Source organism: Oncorhynchus clarkii, chromosome 7 (assembly GCF_045791955.1).
Source record: "Oncorhynchus clarkii lewisi isolate Uvic-CL-2024 chromosome 7, UVic_Ocla_1.0, whole genome shotgun sequence".
In the NCBI taxonomy this organism is placed as follows: domain Eukaryota; kingdom Metazoa; phylum Chordata; class Actinopteri; order Salmoniformes; family Salmonidae; genus Oncorhynchus; species Oncorhynchus clarkii.
Genome location: NC_092153.1, coordinates 43,654,884 through 43,674,115, shown reverse-complemented (window position 1 = coordinate 43,674,115; position 19,232 = coordinate 43,654,884). Strand labels below are relative to the sequence as shown.

The 19,232-nt window shown below is 41.1% G+C and overlaps 1 protein-coding gene across 4 annotated transcripts in view; it reads right to left on the bottom strand.

The window, feature by feature from the left end:
• Nucleotides 1–19,232, bottom strand: part of LOC139413348 (forkhead box protein P1-B) — a 208,293-nt gene that overhangs the window by 140,471 nt on the left and 48,590 nt on the right. For all 4 annotated transcript variants that reach the window (XM_071160598.1, XM_071160596.1, XM_071160600.1 and 1 more), the window contains exon 3: nt 1,310–1,353. The gene's annotated coding sequence lies outside the window, so the exon portion shown is untranslated. The remainder of the gene's footprint in view (nt 1–1,309; nt 1,354–19,232) is intronic.

Below are 19,232 nucleotides of genomic sequence, written 5' to 3'. Positions count from 1 at the left end.
ACCCTACTCTAATCCAACAACAACACCATCCAACCCAGTGGAAGACAAACTGTGTCTCATCTCCGCGTCAAGGCACTGGACAGTGTTACCATATGAAATGTGACAGGATTTCTCTGTGGAGGCTTAAGTCATATGTAAGTATTCAATTGCAGACTGAGGATCATGGCCATACGGTCACAGAATACAACCTGACCAATATCTGACTGAAACAGACAAGAGACTGAACAGATAAATGTAATCTACAACATGTCTCGCCAAGGTCAAAATGAGCTCTTAATGCAAACACTAGATTTAAGTCTGAGCCTCCCGAGCGTGAAGGTGGTGTGGTCGGTAGGAAGGTCAGCCATGTTTAGTGTTTACAGTATACTCCAGGCTTTGAAATAGTTTTGCAGTGTGGAGTCTGCTCTGGGTCATTGTTTGTTTTGGATGTGTTTATACACCACACACAGTGTAAATGACTTGGGAGACGGTGCGAGGAGACTTACAGACGTGAACCTGCATATAGTATCTGGTCATGTTTTTGCCTTGAATTCAGTCAACCCGCTGGGCACAAATGTCAATTCAACACCTATTCCATGTTGGATCAATGTAATTTCATTGAATTGAGGTGAAAAAAATCTTTGATTCAAGTGTGTAACCAGTAGGGAACTGTGACTATACGGTGGTGTGGATTCGGGGGTTACGGTACAGGGAACCTATGTTGATCATGCATTGTCACTAAAATTTCTGCATCATTCAAAGTAATGTAAATACTAAATGGCAAAAAACAACGGATCAATTACAATAGCACCTGTTACTACAGGTGTAGGATCTTAATTTAAGACAGTTTTCTACAGCAGGAAAATAATCCTGCGGCAACAAGATATGCAAATTATTATGTGGATTATAATTCATTGATATTTTTTGTTGGGGTTGATAATTTTTTTTACGTTATGGCAAATTAAGTCTGACATTTGAAACCTTGAAAACACTACAAGTTTGCATTTCCTGAGGTGCAGGAAAATTCTCCTCAACAAAAGAGTGATCAAATTAGGATCCTACATCTGCATGTAAAATCTAATTTATTGTTTTGCAATCTCAATTTTCATCAGATGTAAACAGTTGCATGTATTATGTTTCTCTGAGATATAGCTCAAACAAGTGTAATGTGGATTCACTTGACTAGGCCTTTGTTTAGTTGAAAACCCTCTATACAGGGAAACTCTCGTCCATGGATGTAGTGTATTTAATATGAGTATTTGAGTATAGATCTGTCATGTCTATTAGGAGTCTCTGGTTGTGTCAATGGGGTCTTACTCTAGTCACTTACTTTGATTTCTGTCTCCAAAGGGGGTCACCACTGGAGTCTCTTGGCTGGAGGAAAACACAAGCAGGTGGAAGAGGGGGAGGGAGAGAGAGAGGGGGGGAGAGAGAAGGGAGGGGAGGAATAAAAGTGAAAAGGAGAAAATGAGGAAGATATTAATATCAGTAGGAAATTAAGAAATCTATGGCACTCCTTCAATCGAAAAACGACAAACACAGTATTTAATTCCTGTTGGGTACCACCCTGTTATTGAGAAACAGTATTATGCTAGTAAATACTCTATGTCACAATGTGTGCTTGCGTGCGTGCATACGTGGGGTCACTTTCAAACAATTCTTCATTAGAGCAGCATCAAGTAGGTTGTTCCTCAGAGCTTATTTTCTTTCCATGTTTTAAATATCTTTGGATACATATTTAGCATCTCAAATGAGAATTCCCTTGATTAAACAAATAAGGGCACATTCAGAAAACTGTAATTGAGTTCAAATGTATTCTAGCTGTGCTCTAATTGCATTTAAACACCGTTCCACCCTAACCCTAGACCCACAGCTCCTTCTGCTTAATTACTGCCCTCTGAAGACAAATCCCTCCGCTGTGGATGGAAAAATAAAAAACAGTGTAAGTTTTATGGCACGTTGTTAAAAAGACCTATAAACTTTTTTGGATTCAATATAAATAAAACCCCGGCCCCGAGTCGAGGGCTTAGAGAACACGCAGCACACTGAAATAACTTGTTGGAACATTGCACACCCCATCTCAAATAAAACGCCACAGATTAACACCAACATCATGTGGCTTACTTCTGTCACTCGGTCTGCATCCCCCACCTCCACTTTTTCTCTCCTTTTTAAAACATGGAGGGAAGAAAAGGCTAAATGTGTTTCCTGAAAGGAAGGAGAGGTGGAAAAAGCCCATCCTGCCCTTGGAATCACCACCGCGCGTCCTGTCCTGTAAGAGCTACCCGCCACTGGCCTTTCTGCAGAGGCAGCAGAACTTCCCTGAGAGGAGAGGGGACTGTCTGCCAACTCAAACAGGGCTCCCTCTCCCTCTCCCGGCGGCCAGCGGCCCACGGGTTTACCCTGCTCAGTGCTGGTGTTTCCTGAGGGCTCGCTGCAGCTGGAGCTCTCTTAATAAAGGCAACAGGGAATGTCAGAGAGCTACTGTAATCTCACTAGCCTGCTCCTGTCAGCAGGAGTTCACAATCAAAGCAGAAACAACCCCACGCATTGTTTTTTTCCACCAGCCCCATCATAAACTTCCCACGAATCACAAAGACAGCACGGCGAGAGGGCAACCGCTGGTCCCTGATCTTGCCAAACAAAATGCCAGGAGACCGGGAATGACATTCAACTCTGGTTTAAAAATACGAGCAGTTAGAAAATGATTAGAGTCTTATTTTATTGTTGAGCGCCTGACACAGGAGAGGAAACCAGAACAATCAACCCAACTGACTTTTTTTTCTGCTGAATTTAGAAACACTAATTAGTTTTGCTCTCATAAACCCAACCTGAAAAGGACCAATTGGAAAGTGAGAATGAGATGTACAGCAGAAACAAACATTCTCCTATTAAAGTCCCACATCCACAACTTTACCGCAATGACTTTCACACTGCTCCCATGGTGAGCCGAATGTTACCCACTCAACGCAGTCACGTACTCATCTTGATAAGTTAATAGGCCTTTATGTAATCCTTTAGCAAGCCTTTTACAGAGTTTGTAGGAAAGTATTACTGATCTAGAGAGCCACATCAAACCCAATTGGAGAGGCTTGGTTCAACAGATGTCTGAACAACCAGGCTGACCTCAGCACAAGCTGGGCTCTACCGTGAACCAACCAGGGCCAGACAGAGAGAAAGTTACCTGTTCGCAGCTGCCTGGTTTACATGAATTTCCTGTTTCAAGGGTATCGAAACCACTATATCCCTAGTACCCATTGACTAACAACTGGGACCTGTACCTTCCTGTGCTAGCCTATCACGCAGCGCATTCTCTTGCCAAGTCGTGTGGGTTTCATGTTTAGTTTGTCATAAGAAATGAATGATAAACTTGTCTTCAGGAATTTTCACTGCTATTCCCCCAGCAAACAGCAGAGAGTGTTTCATCACTGTCGGGCCTAAGACTGATGGCCTGTCAGAGCCTTCCCCTGCTCTCCGGCTACAGCTTGTGGGCTAGGAAGTGGCTAAAAAAAGGCCACGGCTACACTTCCCTGGCTTGCGCTTTTTACCAGGAGTAATTCTCAGATGCCAGGTCGCTGCCAACGTCCTTGCAGCCAATGGCAGAGAGGCCAATAAGTTCACATTAACTGCAGAGCGTAACTGCGCTGAACATCTGCTCATGAATGAAAGCGCTGCCCACTAACTCAGCGAGTTGAGGCCTGCTGATGAAAAATTCAACGCTCTCCTCGCTGGGACGCATGTTTTGCGCTATTCTCCTGAGTCCCCAAAATTATATTAAGAGAATTTCAGTGCGGCCCAGTGTATCTGAGAGAACAGCTGGTGCTGAAAAGGGATCTGCTGCTCGCCGGGAGCTCAGGGACTTCACACGGGATCAGCCTTCTCGTACACCATTTGTCCTTGAAGGGAAAAAATCTGTGTTAAGCACCCAGGTAATAATAAGAAAGCAACAGCTACATTTAGCTGATTACACTACACATGTGTGCAAAACCAGACTGAGAATAACCAATGAAGACATGAATTGAAATGGGGGGGGGGGGGGGACAAAAGGGCAATTGTGACAATAAGTAGCACCCTCTGGAGACATCTGCATACTGTAACACTTCTCCTTTGTTTGGCTTGTTTCCTGATTGGAACTCATTAATTTGATAACTAGGGGGAATCTACCCCCCTACCAAACCAACATGGAGGTAGAAAGAGGAGTAGACCCATCCAATACAGTACATGGGCACCACAACAACGTGATGAGGTGAAGAAATGATTTACCCCAAATTACCTGGTCACATGCAGTCTTCCACTTATACTGAGCACATTTGAAATATCTCTTCTCATCAGATGGTGAAATAGCCTCTGTTGAAAATAATACATTTAAGGAAGTGAGGATTCTAACCAAAATCTAAAAATAAAAGTTTACGTTACATTTGGTGATTTCACTTCTGTCTTCCTTTAAAAACGGAGATGGTAGGCATCACTTCACTGACACAAACGCGTGGCACACACAGCGACACACAATCATTCATTCTCTCCAAATGCTTTTTGTCTCTATTGCTTGCTTGTCACAATATCCCTCAGATCACCAAGTTTTCATTCCTCCAAAAACACAGTTGCCTTTAGGAACACTTGTGTGGGACAAAACTCACTATTTTGTTTACAGACGAGAGAACTACTCATTTACTGCTGGGCTTCCTGTATGTTCCGTTTCGAGAGAAAATGATGGCATATGAAGGAGTTATACAGTATTTAAATTATCATGATGTTACAACCCCCTCCCCGAAGACTATGTGGGTGACGTTCGGCTGGTGACAAATCACAGCACTTTGTCTTCCTGACACCATGCCTCCTTCCTTCTTCAACCTCCCAACTTCACATGGTGATAGGAAATCACACATTACCACACTGACAAACAATTACAACCATGTCATTAACGAAAACCCTTCCTGAGCCAGCGCTTTGCCAGACAGACACAAAGCATGACAAACCTGACAACACAACACGTCTTCATGATGTCGTAGAACAAACATAGGATTGATCAATCATGACTCTAGGACATACATCCAATTTGGACAGGAATCAAATTGGGTGGGTTGGGTGTCAGTGCTTTGTTTAAGAAAAGTATCATTACCACAATCCTAAGTTGGTTCCAAAATGTAAAACTAATATCAAAGCCAGAAGGTAGAAAACTCAATTCCTCACTTTATATTAAAAGTCAACCTTTTAGAACAGTTTTCCCATTTAAATGACTTAATCAGATATTAAGCATTAGTATCTCTTTTAATCTCCAAGTGTCAGCAAATGAAGCAAATGAAAAAAAAGCTAGCCTCTGTAAATATGACTGCTTACTTCTAACACAAGCATTGTTGACACGTAATGTAATTTCAGCGGGACATCCAAATGAAAGCACTACGGGGTAATATAATGCTCTTAATGAGAATTCTTTCCAGCTCGAGACCTTGGCGAGATAGCCATAATGCGCGGCTTCTCTTTTTAATAAAATAATTGTTACAGTTATTAAAGATGAATCTCATCAGAGGCAAGATGACAAAATAATTCATTACCAAAACCCAGGCTTTAAATAGCTGCAAATTAAAATTCCCCTGAAAATATGCTTCCTGATAAATGGGATCGTTATTTCATATAAATATTGGATATAGTGTGCCCTTGAAAGGAAAGAAATATTGCGACTGTCCATTAAAAAGTTTGCAGTATAAACCAATGAACAGTTTAATCAATAAGAAAAACACTAACAATACCCATACTTTAATTATTGCTACAAATCTGTTAAATATGTCAGGATGTTAGTCTACCCAAAGCTCATTTCTGACACATCGATCAGAGGAAGAAAAGTATAAGACTTATATAGATGTAGGATCTTAATTTGAGCCAGTTTGCTACAGCAGGAAAATAATCCTGCAGCAACTGGAAATGTGAATTATTATTTGGATTTGAATTAATGGACATTTTTGTAGGTATTGATACATGTAGGGATTGATACATAAGGGAAAATTAAGTCAAATTTCAAAGTGGAAATTACAAACTTCAGAAGCCTTTATAAACCGCATTGCAAGAAGTTCTCCTGCAACAGGGTGATCAAATTAGGATCCTACATTTGTAATAACTCCTACATATGGGTGTTAACAAGGTAGACCACTGAGCTACTGCCTACACGGAGGTGCCCACATCCCCCTGAGCACGGGGAACCACGGAGAACCATGGGGAACCTTGGACTCACTACTCCCACCAGTACATTCATGTGTAAAACAGACTGTTTTGAGGCCCATGGCTCCACTAACTCTCCCCTGGTCCCTCCCCGCTCACATCTCTTCTCAAGCCTTATTTGTGTCTTCAAAAGAAATGATTTACAGTGATGGCATGGAAACTTCCCAGCATGCCTTTTAACCTGTCGTTTTTCACTCTCTTCACAGCAGGCTGTCCAGAGGAAATGCTTTATTAAGATCCCGGAGACATAAAGAGCCAGGGTGACTTACTCCTGCATTACTGTCTAAAAGGTAAAGTTATTTAGACCAATAAAGTACTAATATATTGTTTTAGTGGAATTACACAGAAGTTATCTCTACCTTAATAACATCACCGCAACCCCTAATGTTGTTTAGATCAATAAAGCCTATTAAAGTAATGACCTCAACACAGATAACACTGTATACTGGCATTACGAAGCACAGAGAACAACTGAAGTCAAATCACAAACCATTCTAATACGGTTCAAAATGTGACCCGTTTCAGGAAGCTAGGCGTATGTTGCACGTCACTACTTCACAGGAGAGGCATTTTTTTTGGTATTTTATCAAAATGCATTTTTTGGCAGAAAAGCCTTCTGGAACATGTGAACTTGTATGTGCCTTAATAACAAACTTGTATTCCGTATGTAAATACAAATAAAATTGTTAAATTACAAGCCAAGTTGGTTTAGCTATGGAAAAAGGCAGGAACCTTCCCGCTAGCCATGACTGGCTGAGATAATGGATGGGCTGGACATGCCGGGAGATGAGTGTGGATTGGTCTGCCGTGAAGCATGCTTCTGTCGATAACATTTGCTGCTTAGTATGTGTTGATCATCCTTTCTAGAGTAGATTTTTTTTGTTTTTACAACGTCAGCCATCGAAAAATACAAAATGTGTTACTTTTCTCAACAACAATGACGCCCTGAATTTAGCAGGCGCAATCAACAGATCAGTTGGAAAAAGTTGTGATGGGCTAGTTGCACTGCTAATTATAGCCTAATGTTAGTTAGCTAGCGAACATCAAACCTAGTTGGTTAGCTTTAGCTACTTGCATATTCATACTAGGGCTACTGTATGACAATACGTTTGTATTGGTAGCAGTATGAGTTTGGTTTATTCCGGTTCATTGTTTAGCTAGCTAGTTACATGTCCAAACAAGAGACTCTACTTCGCCAGATGATTACATGACCCATCAAGTTAGCAAGGTGTGTCTGGGGGAGATTACGGACAGCTATTGTATTTCATGAACATGTGTACATGTCTAGACAATAGTGACCCATCCACTTAGCTAGATGTGGCTATAGCATTTCTTTCACATGACCCATCAATTTAGACAAGTGTGTCTGGGGTAAGCGTAATCTAATAAGTAATCTAATAATTATCAAATCTTTGTATCTGGAAACTTTGTTTTTGATATTGCTACTAAGCAAATACGCTAGTAACCATTTCACTGAACTATTTTCACCTTCTGTGTCCTGTGCATGTGACAAATTCACTTTTATTTGATATAGAGTGTGTTTACCAGAGATGGTAATGTGAACAACATAACCTGCACCAAAGTCAGATTAGGATATAGGCCAAGGACTCCCTTATTGTAGACTACTACGGTTACCATATTTAGCCTTCAAAACTTTGGTTGTTTACTACACTACTCACTCTGTTTAGCACATGGCCTCACATGTGAATCTTTAAAGAGATGGGTGGGGGTAAAGCTTAAGAGGGTGTGAACGATGCTGAAGGGGTGTAGACAAAGAAGAGCTCTCCAGTTGGCATACCAAAACATTCAAGGGGCATTTTCTCCAAAGTGGGGTTACAAGTTTATGAACATTCAAAGCAGAATTACTTTCCATTTTCCCTCAACTGTAGTGTATGACATACCATTTGTAGCTCTGAGTCTCTACTTTTATCCAATGTAAAAAACACAATTTCAAATTTTGCTACTTTGGACTGAATCCAGGTGGTGGGTCACAAATGTGAACATGATGAATAGCTAACGCTGTGCCCTAGGAACTAGTTTATGACACACTGACTTAAAAGGGTAGTGTGTGAAAAAGGCCTCCTTCTAAACGTCAGGATGGTGATGTCAGAGAGTTGACATGTTTCTTTCCTGTCGGAAAACACTCTTTCTCTTGCAGGCCATAGAATAAGGAGTTGAGGTTCATATAAGCCCTCTGTGGTAGAACCCTGTATGACGTGGAATCAGTAGAGCTCTCCAAACCCACACTTCCCGCAGCCAGCTCCTACTCCATTCAGATGGGATCATTCCTAGCAGTGTCCACCAGGTGATGCACTAAATCAACCTAAATCAGCATCTGTCCATCAGCCCCTGAGGTGAACGATGACCACTGTTCATCTACTCCTACAGGGTCACCCCCTCCCCCAGTCACCATGACAATACAGGAGGAGAAGGAACGTGCATACAGCAGCATCATCACACTCCTGTGCTGCAGCTTAAATCCAATCAGATTCACAGTCAGTGATGGGAGATACTATAAGAATTGAAGGAAGCTCACGAATCATATATATGCAATGTTATGAAATAAATTCAAGGTATAGTCCTGACAGACTAAATATGGCTATTGTTTAATTCAGTAGTACGAACATCAACACAGATTTTGTAATTGGTCTAGAGGTGTCACAGAGAGAGTTTGATAAGCTTATACAGACTGGTCAACAGAGGGGATGTGGTGAAGCATACAAATGGTTGAAGAGAAAACACTTGTGCGTGCGTCTGTTGTTAGTGTACAGACATATGGATTGCAGCACAGAGAAACACCACAACTCAAACCACAGGAAAGACTGTTTTGATGTTACCTCTATCAGCAGGATAGGTGATGAAAAAAAAAAACACTTTTGTAAGACAGAAAGTGTTAAAGAAAAGTCCCTTTGCAGGGTTTCATTATGTTGTGAGATGAATTCAGAGGTTCAGGCAGAGGAATGACACTCAAAACATAAACAACAGAAATAACAAGAGCCTTTTAAGAAGTTTCAATTGACTCTCACATCAATGCATTTGTGAAGACCACTTTAGGTAGATAACTGTCTGAGTAACCGGAGAAAGGCAGTATGCCACTCAACAACAAAAGCTTTTTGTCATCTCCTCTTTCTAGTTTGCACCAATACCAAACTTAAGCATTCACATATGGTTAGCCTCTCTCTACATTTTCACAACCCAACTAACTGTTGATATCCCCAGTTACACAATGAAGCCATTTCACAGAGGTCAACAAGTAGGCATCCGAGCACCATGAGGTGGGGAAATCCCTACTTTTCTTTACACCTCTATTTTTTTTCAGGGAAGGCAAACAGGTATGAATAATAGTGTGATTAAGGGAGTATTGACAACAGGAGAGGAGTCATGTCTCAGCTGGAGGCTCTTTGGTTACTCCAGAGGACTAAATCCAGGGGTTATATCTGCACTGCACAACGCTGTCCTCCTTCCTGCAGGGTCCACAGTCAGGCCCACTGCTGTCCCACACAGACCGACCGACCACTAGAAACCTGAGATGATCCAGGCAGCACAAAGAGAGCGCACAGAGGTGATGATTGTGAATAATACCTCTGCAAAATGATCATCTTTGACAGTATAATATTACCGAACAATAAATAAATGGGGCTAATAAGGGAAAGAGAGAGAGAGAGAGAGAAAGAGAGAGAGCAAAAGAAAGAAAGTAAAGTGAGAGGATATCTGCCGCCAGCCTCAAAGTGAAAGCATAAATAAAGTGTGGCGCAGATCTTTTACCTTCTTCAATTATCTGGCTTTTGACATGCAAGCTGAGCACAGTATAATTAACATCTCTGGAGATAATGGGGTCGCTACTCACTGATCAATCTCACACATATATTATCCGCCTCTTACCAATCTATGCTCCCCCCGTTATCATGAGAAGGGAAAAACGCCACTATGGCATTTGCCTTTAAATAATTCTCTGAGATTATGCTTTATGTCAGCTCCAATAGGGCCCATATCCCAAAACGTAAATTAGGGCTGAGATCCAACAGATAGCTATGGTAAATACACGAGCTGATGCAACGCTATCTAACTTGTTTTTTGCATGCCTATTCATGCAAAATCGAATAGTATCCTCTTAATCAATTACTCACTGAACATATCACTAAATTAAAATTGCATTTAGCCCTATTCCCCATAGCCAATAACATTAAATAATTGGCCTAGTAATCTTTGCACTGAGGTAAGTGTCTTTGAGCGGTCATCTTCTCAGCCCAATATTCTCAGGCCAATCTTGTAAAAGCTGCTAGCCACACCCTCTGACCAAGATAACACCTAATTCGCCACTAAACCTGCCCTCAAGTGATTTTTTGGGGTCCCCCAAAGTATTTGGTTTTAAAAAAAAAGACTAAAATCACCAGGAATTCAGCAAAACAAAAAAAATTGAAATGTCAACTTTTTATTTTTTATCAAAATGTGTATTTTGGCAGAAATGCCTTCTGGAACATGTGAACATTCATGTGCCTTAATAACAAACTTGTATTCCATCTATAAATACAAATACAATTGTTAAATTATGAGCCGAGTTGGTTTAGCCACAGGGAAAAAACAAAAACCATCCAGCAGCCATGCTTGTTCTGCCATGTTCTGCCATGTAGCTCGCTTCTGTCTATGACAAGAGCTGGTCAGTCAGTATGTGTTGGTAATCCCTTCTAATGGTTTTTATTATATTTTTAAAGATATCACATAGTAGAGCTGCATAAGTGTTGCTCTCGCTAGCTAATGCTACATGTATGATCTGTGTAGTAATATTATTCGTATCTCATAGCCCTTTGCATTGCTAATTATAGACTAATGTTAGCTAGCTAACATTGAACCTGGTTGGTTAGCTACTTGCAGATTCATGGAAGGAAACAACGCTATGAGTTGGGATTATGGTTCATTGTTTAGCTAATTTGCTACATGTCTAAACAAGAGACTCCACTATGCAAGTAGAATAGAATGAATTCAATAGAATGTTCATGATGTCAATGAGACTACTGTCAATAGATGTAGCTGGTAAATTCGCAGAATAACTGACAAATTTACGAACTCACAACACCCGTTGAATATGGCCCATGTCAGGAAAGGTTGGCAAAAAATTATAATTCAATTGTTGCCAGCAGTCACCAACGCTCGGTATAACATTAAAAACAGCCTGACCAGCTTTACTAGGGCGAGTAAAATGGTCAGAGTGAGCTGCTCTCTCATTTGTGTCTAGAAGTAACTTGCAAGCTAGTCAGCTTGTTGGGTGCTCTACTGCTGTTGTTAGGTCAGAATGCTAAAACCTACTTTATCATTTTAAAAAGATCATTAGAAAACCCTTTTGCAATTATATTAGCACAGCTGAAAACTGTTGTTCCGATTAAAGAAGTAATAAAACTGGCCTTCTTTAGACTAGTTGACTATCTGGAGCATTAGCATTTGTGGGTTTGATTACAAGGTCAAAATGTCCAGAAACAAAGCACTTTCTTCTGAAACTCGTCAGTCTATTCTTGTTCTGAGAAATTAAGGCTATTCCATGAGAGAAATTGACAAGAAATGGAAGATTTCGTACAACTCCCTTCCCTTTCCTACTCCCTTCACAGAACAGCGCAAACTGGTCTAACCAGAATAGAAAGAGGAGTGGGAGGCCCCGGTGCACAACTGAGCAAAAGGACAAGTACATTAGAGTGTCTAATTAGAGAAACAGAGGCCTCACAAGTCCTCAACTGGCAACTTCATTAAATAGTACCCACAAAACACCAGTCTCAACGTCAACATCCGGGAAGCTGGTCAGTTTTATTGCTTCTTTAATCAGCAAAAGTTTTCATCTTTGCCAACATAATTGCAAAATGTTTTTCTAATGATCAATTAGTCTTTTAAAATGATAAACTTGGATTAGCTAACACAACTTGCCTTTGGAACACAGGAGTGATGGTTTCTGATAATGGGCCTCTGTACGCCTATGTAGATATTCCATTAAAAAGCAGTCATTTCCAGCTACAATAGTCATTTACAACATTAATGTCTACACTCTATTTCTGATCAATTTTATGTTATTTTAAATGGAGAAAAAAATAGTTGTATCTTTCAAAAACAAGGACATTTCTAAGTGACCCCAAACTTTTGAACGGTAGTGTATATATAAATATTAAAAAAATGTTTTAATGACACCTTCATTTAACTAGGCAAGCCAGTTAAGAACAAATTCTTATTTACAATGACGGCCTACACCGGCCAAACTCGGACGACACTGGGCCAATTGTCTGCCACCCTATGGGACTAACAATCACGGCCGGTAGTGATACAGCCTGGATTCAAGCCAGGGTCTGTAGTGACGCCTCTAGCACTGAAATGCAGTGCCTTAGACCGCTGCGCCACTCCGGAGCCCATGATATACCATTTTCTAGCTCTTAGTCTCTACTTTTATCCAGTGTTAAAAACACAATTTCAAATTGTGCTACGTAAAAAAAAAACATAAGACCAAATAGAGCCGGCCGGTCACAAGTAGATTAATTGAGAAAAGTGAATTAATACGTGACATAAAACATGTGTCAGTGCTTGTTAGGCACATGGATGGACATTGTCAAGAGGTGGACCACAACAAGCATAGGGCCACCACTTCCCTTACAGATCCAAAGCCACCACAACAGACTCAGTAGAGGCTGTCCCAGTCTAAATACTGTTGCTCTCTCAGGTTATTTACCAGAGATTCTTTGAAAACAGCTGGAGCCAAAAGCCCTGAGACGTGTATCTAGATGTTGTTTGGATTATTTCCATCCGCCTGTCAATGGCAGGATCACATCTCCGGAGATGGAGGTGTAGTGCCCTGTAGGAACTCACTAATACACTGCACCCAGAGAGAGAAGAGAGGAGAGAGGCAGAGTTCACTGGGGCACCCTGCACGTTATCCACTCCTTCAGGGGGGCTAAATGAAGATGAGGAGTACAGTCTCTGCTTCTGTTAAGGGTCAGCTGCTGCTGCAAATACAATAAAGCTGATTATTGTGGAAAACAGACAATAATATAACCTAGATATTTTCTGAATAATCAAGTAGGTATTGCATTCCATGTGTCTTCGCAACATTACAGCCTGGAAGTATTCAGATGAAATCTCCACATAAAAGCATAGGAAAACAAAGATAGTCTTTGTTTATGATAAAGTACACCAATTTAGAGTCACCTTGTTACATCAATACCAGTGTAAGCCCACATTCTGATTTGCTTGAACACCAGTGTTCCAAGTATTCATTTTATGAGAAATAATGAGATGTGAGCTACTGCTTAACTCCCACATTATAAGCGTTAAGCACAGCCTCCTAAGTTCTACATTATCTCTTGAAGCATGAGGCGGTCAGTATAATATCTCACTACTTAGAGAAGTGATCCATGAACAAAATGGAGATACAATATATTTTTGTATTTGTAAGCCTCATTAAAGCCTTATTAACCTTATATACTACCAGTCTTGATGCGAATGTTGCAAGAGCAGCCTCAATTATTATCACCGTTTTGAAGATACATTTCTGAATGACAACTGTTCCTTTTATTTACCAATATCAATAAGAAGCATTGACAACAAAATCAAAACATCACTGACAATGAAAATGAAAATGCACAATTCCAAAGTATGAGCAACACTGCAATTTAAAAAGAGACTGAATTGATTGCAAAATGGAGGATGACTTTTTTAAATATTTTTTTTCCTTTGCCACTGTTGCTAAGGAGGTTCAGTGAGCTACTTAAGTGTATTAATGCGATGCTGCCTGGAGACTGGATGGTTTATCACTTTGCACACTCTCAACAAATGTGCGTTTTATGTGGCAGGTCTGAGTTTAGACTCTGGTGTCCAGCCGTAAGGCAGCTAATAAAAAAACGACCTTTGAAACCTGGTGTGTGTGGACTAGTACCGACATGACACCACCGAGCAGGCAGGCGTCAATGTGGCTCACCTTTTCACCATGCTCACTAGCTGACAACACCCTCTGCCTCCAGACTAGCAGTCTGGCTACAGGACAACAGAACTCAGACAGGTGAAAGTCAATGTGTGTGGAGAATAAGTTGTTAGAAGTAATATAACAGTAAACATACTCACTTTTTGCTTTCGGTAAGGAGATTACTGTATTGGAGGGTGACAACACTGATAATTGCACAGTACCTACACCATACAATGTAATTATGGAGATTTAAACATGACACCCCTTCCCTTCCGTTTTACAAGCCAAGCGGAATTCCTGGCAAGGTCTACACCCACTCTCAGGCACGCGCACACACATGCACACACACTCTTTAAGAGAGTGTATCGGAACACACTCTTAAAGGCCCAGAGAAGTCAAAAATGTGATTTTCCTGTGTTTTATATATATGTTTCCACACTATGAGGTTGAAACAATACTGTGAAATTGTGAAAAGTATGATAATGTTCATTCTAGTGTAAGATATTTTTGAAAAGACAGCTTGAAATTTCAGCCTGTTTTGGTGGGATGGAGCTTGGCCTGCCTGGTGACATCACCAGGCGGTAAATTAGTTAATAGGCCAAACCCCTCTGCCAACAAAAAATAGTTTTCAGTTTTCCCCTCCCTACTCAGACTACTAACAGACAGTCCAAGCAAAATTCTTGCTTGAGAAATTGTTTTTTTGTTGTTCATTTCTCTACCATTTTCATTGAAAACAATCACAGTAAGGTATTTAAATGTTACCCGGAAATGATTTGATATTGAGATAGAAGTGGCTGCATTGGACCTTTAATGTTTCCCACTCCCTTTCGTAGTGACCTGTGCTAACCTTGGTCCCACCTCCCGAGGCAGAGCAGGAAGCCGTGCTGAGTGAGTGCTGCTGAGTCAGTCTAGGCCCAGCCCCTCAGCCTCTAGCCTCCCAGTCTCTTACACAATGCAGCCTGCCTAGAGCAGGGGCCTCCCAGCACCTGCCTCAGAACTCTTTTGTGAGATGATCAAATCTGAGGGGCGGGGGGGGGGGGCACATCCTGCGTGAAACCGCATCCTGAACAGCATCACCGCGTCTCACGGTAAATAAATACTCTCTCCTCACAAAGCTTCCGTCAACTGTCACTGCCTTGGCTCCAATCACCTTCAAGTCCAAACAGGAAAGTGCAGAGAGGCGAGGGAGATGGCAGATATGAGCTTTCATTTGCTTCTTGCTGCAGTTTCGCCTCGGCGGCGGTGCTTCCTATTCTCCTGCTCTGCCAGCTGCCCACGATCTGTTCCGGACCCCTGGTCCTTCCTGCCACCCTTCATTAGTGCATTATCCAGGGGGAGGCGGCGGCCATAACGCCAGGAAGTCACCATTAGGTGCAACTCGGACCATTTAAGAAGCACGCTGCACAGACACTTGAGGCCAAACACGGGGCTCCTGTAGTAGCCTAGTGAGCCTGTAGCATACAGCAGCACAGAGACAGTTGCCTGCCTTATTAAGCATTATCAGATATACATTATCAGAGGACATACAGCTAAACAACAGAGCATGACAACGGTGACATGACAACAAGCTCAACATTGACAAATTGCTTTTTGTTGCACTGCAGACAGGCTACATGTGTGATTAACTTATTAAATGAAGGGGTGTGATAAGGCAGTTCATTCTTCATGGTGCTGAACTTGACACGTTAAGTAACAGAGTGGTACACAAGAAAATATAAAAAAATCTACTTGAGAATGATGTTTATCTATATTGACTTGAAAAAGTTCTATTTGGTTTGATTGTGTCACCAGAATCTGAAACAAACATCATAACAATGGCTGTCCTACTCCAGCTCTTGCTTAAATGGAGAGAGCATCCAGACCTTCGGTCCCTCAAGCACTCCTTATACTGTTTTATTACATTTGAATGAGTCAAGCTGAAAAGTGCATGCAGCTGCTGACTATTATCAAACAAAAGGACCATCGCTGACTATCGCTGCTCTGCTGCGCTGCTCTGACAATTTTTACAGCATTGTCCACCAGGCTTGAAACATCCTTTTTTTATTTAACCAGGCAAGTCAGTTAAGAACAAATTCTTATTTTCAATGACGGCCTAGGAACAGTGGGTTAACAGATTAGTACCTTGTCAGCTCGGGGGTTTGAACTTGCAACCTTCCAGTTACTAGTCCAACGCTCTAACCACTAGGCTACCCTGCCGCCCCATCCTTGTGTGCGTGTGTGTGTGTGTGTGTGTGTGTGTGTGTGTGTGTGTGTGTGTGTGTGTAAAATTATGGATAGCTGAAAGTGTCTTACATGACCCATATTCTGTTGATGTCGGACTTGTTGGTAACTATTTAAAATATTTATGGTTATGCTGTATTTTGATTGCCAGAAAACAGGCAAAGGCAAAATATGACATGCAGTTACTCCGATAGAAAAGCTCTGCCCAATTGGAACTTTCAACTGTGGTCTGACGTCATCACTTCTCAACATCGATGGGAGACAGGACAGGACAGGAGCTGAGAGACGCCAGAAGACGGAGCAGATAGTTATTTTCAGATCATTATTTTCACTCAAATCAGTGGAAAAGCCAGGCATATGAAACTTACTCATCCATGGGATTAAAGGAAAGGTTCACCCATTTTGAATGTAATATTGTTTTTGTGGATCTCGGAGTGAGGTTCTATCGATTCCCTGGGTCAAGTCATGTTTTTATGTGTATCTGAGTTATTGGCATTCAAGCAGGCAGAAATCCGGCCGGTATGACGTAGCACGGTGATAAAGTCGCTCCCACTACACTGAAAGTTAAAACCTCTTAGTGATCCTTTCGATTTGACGACATCCAGTGAAATTTCAGAGCTCCAAATTTAAACTACAGAAATACCAATATTCAAGATTCACGACAATATAAGTGTAATACATCAAAATAAAGCTCAACTTCTTGTTAATCCAACCACAGTGTCAGATTTCAAAAAGGCTTTACGGCGAAAGCAGACCATGCGATTATCTGAGGACAGCACCCCGCATACAAACACATGAAAATAATTTTCAACCAGGCAAGTGGTGACACAAAAGTCAGAAATAACGTTATAATAAATGCCTTACCTTTGAAGATCTTCTTCTGTTGGCACTCCAAAATGTCCCAGAAACATCACAAATGGTCCTTTTGTTTGATAATGTCCTTCCTTATATCCCCAAAATGTCCATTTATTTGGCGCGTTATATTCAGAAATACACCGGTTCCAACTCGCCCAACATGACTACAAAGTATCTAATAAGTTACCTGTAAACTTGGTCCAAACATTTCAAACAACATTCCTAATCCAACCTAAGGTATTCTAAAACGTAAATAATCAAAGAAATTTAAGACGGAATATACTGTGTTCAATACCGGATAAAAACAACGTGAAGAGCGCTCCAGTTCACGCGCATCAAAACAGTAGAGTCCACTTGGCTTGACACTTACTAAGAACAGCCCTACTTCTTCATAGCTCAAAATAAAAATGTCTACCAATTTCTAGACTGTTGACATCTAGTGGAAGCCATAGGAGCTGCAACCAGGTTCCTATTAAATAGGGCTTCCCATAGAAATCCAACTGAAAACCAAGTGACCTCAAAAAAAGAAATTCCTGGATGGTTTGTCCTCAGGGTTTCACCTGCCAAATCAGTTCTGTTATACTCACAGACATTATTTTTTACAGTTTTAGAAACTTGAGTGTTTTCTATCCAAATCATATGCATATCCTAGCTTCTGGGCCTGAGTAACAGGCAGTTTACTTTGGGCACGCTTTTCATCCGGACGTGAAAATACTGCCCCCTATCCCTAAGACGTTTTAATAGGAATACGACTTTTCGATCATGAAAACGTCTACTAAGTATGTCAGATTTCAATACAGGCCAATATTATAACTCTGGAGGATGTCTTCTCTCAAATGAGCGATTGATCCTATTTTTGCGATATCCTTACATCGAGAAATGTGTAATTTAACGGCGGGTCTAATCTAGCACATTGTTCCTATTTGTCTGCCTCTTTAGTCCAGGGTGCATTGCATGGTGCCGTTGCCAGAGATATTATAGAAAGGAGATAGGAATCCAATGAAATAAGTAATGTATAACGTCCCACCCAGCAGAATGTCGACCAATCGCATTCCAGTTGTCATGCTGCATCCCGTGGTTGCTAAGCTAATCGTCATGCAATCCCTTCTCAAAGTCAGTCTATATGACGAGATACAAACTTTGAGGAAAAGAAGCACGTAATGTAATGATTACAAAGCTATTCGATACCACAGATAGCAAGTTAACAAATATTTTCAGAGACGTGAGATAATTATGTGGTACTTCTTGTTGATGAAATTCATGCTAATGTTTTTTTAGCTAGTGCCCAATAGACTCCCATTCACTCCTTGAAGGAGAGCGCTCCTTGTCCCAGAATCGTTCAGAATGCACCGTGTGACCCATTCACGTAGCCTCGGCAATGTTTTCCATCTCCTCAAACGTATATCTGCTGTTGCGAATGTTAGAGTCCACTCTGTAAATCACATTGATCTGCAGGTTGAACAGACTCCAAAATTGATAGTGCAGTTTGTTTAGGCGATTTTACAGCTAACTAGCTGTGTTACATGCTGATATTGTCTTTGGTATTATTGTGTGTAGCTACATTTGCTAGCTAGGTACCTAGCTAGCTAGACAGCCAGGCCATAGAGAGCATTGCATTGTGGATTTTGTTGTCGACTTCAGCTGCAACAGATTTTCCATGTTGCTACCAAACTTATTATAATGCCAAAATGAAGCACTTATTCACACAGTAAATTAAAGGAATTAGTGGTTTTGGGTGGATTTTTCCTTTAAGGTTGTGTAGAAACACCATTCACTGAGTGAGTGATGCACCTTAATTCAACGTTTAGTGCCATCTGGATCCTATTGGGTACAGTACTATTTTAACATCTTATCAGGAATCCGTTGAGCAGTGATTAAGCTAGGTTACTGATCTGATAAGGCCCGCCTGCTCTCTACAGTGGAAGTCGTGTTAAGTGGGCCGTATGTTGAGCTACTGTTATATGCGTATTGAAGTCTGCCATGCCGGTCAGGTGGCTACAGGCTACACCACACAGTGTTCAATCCATGCCTGAGG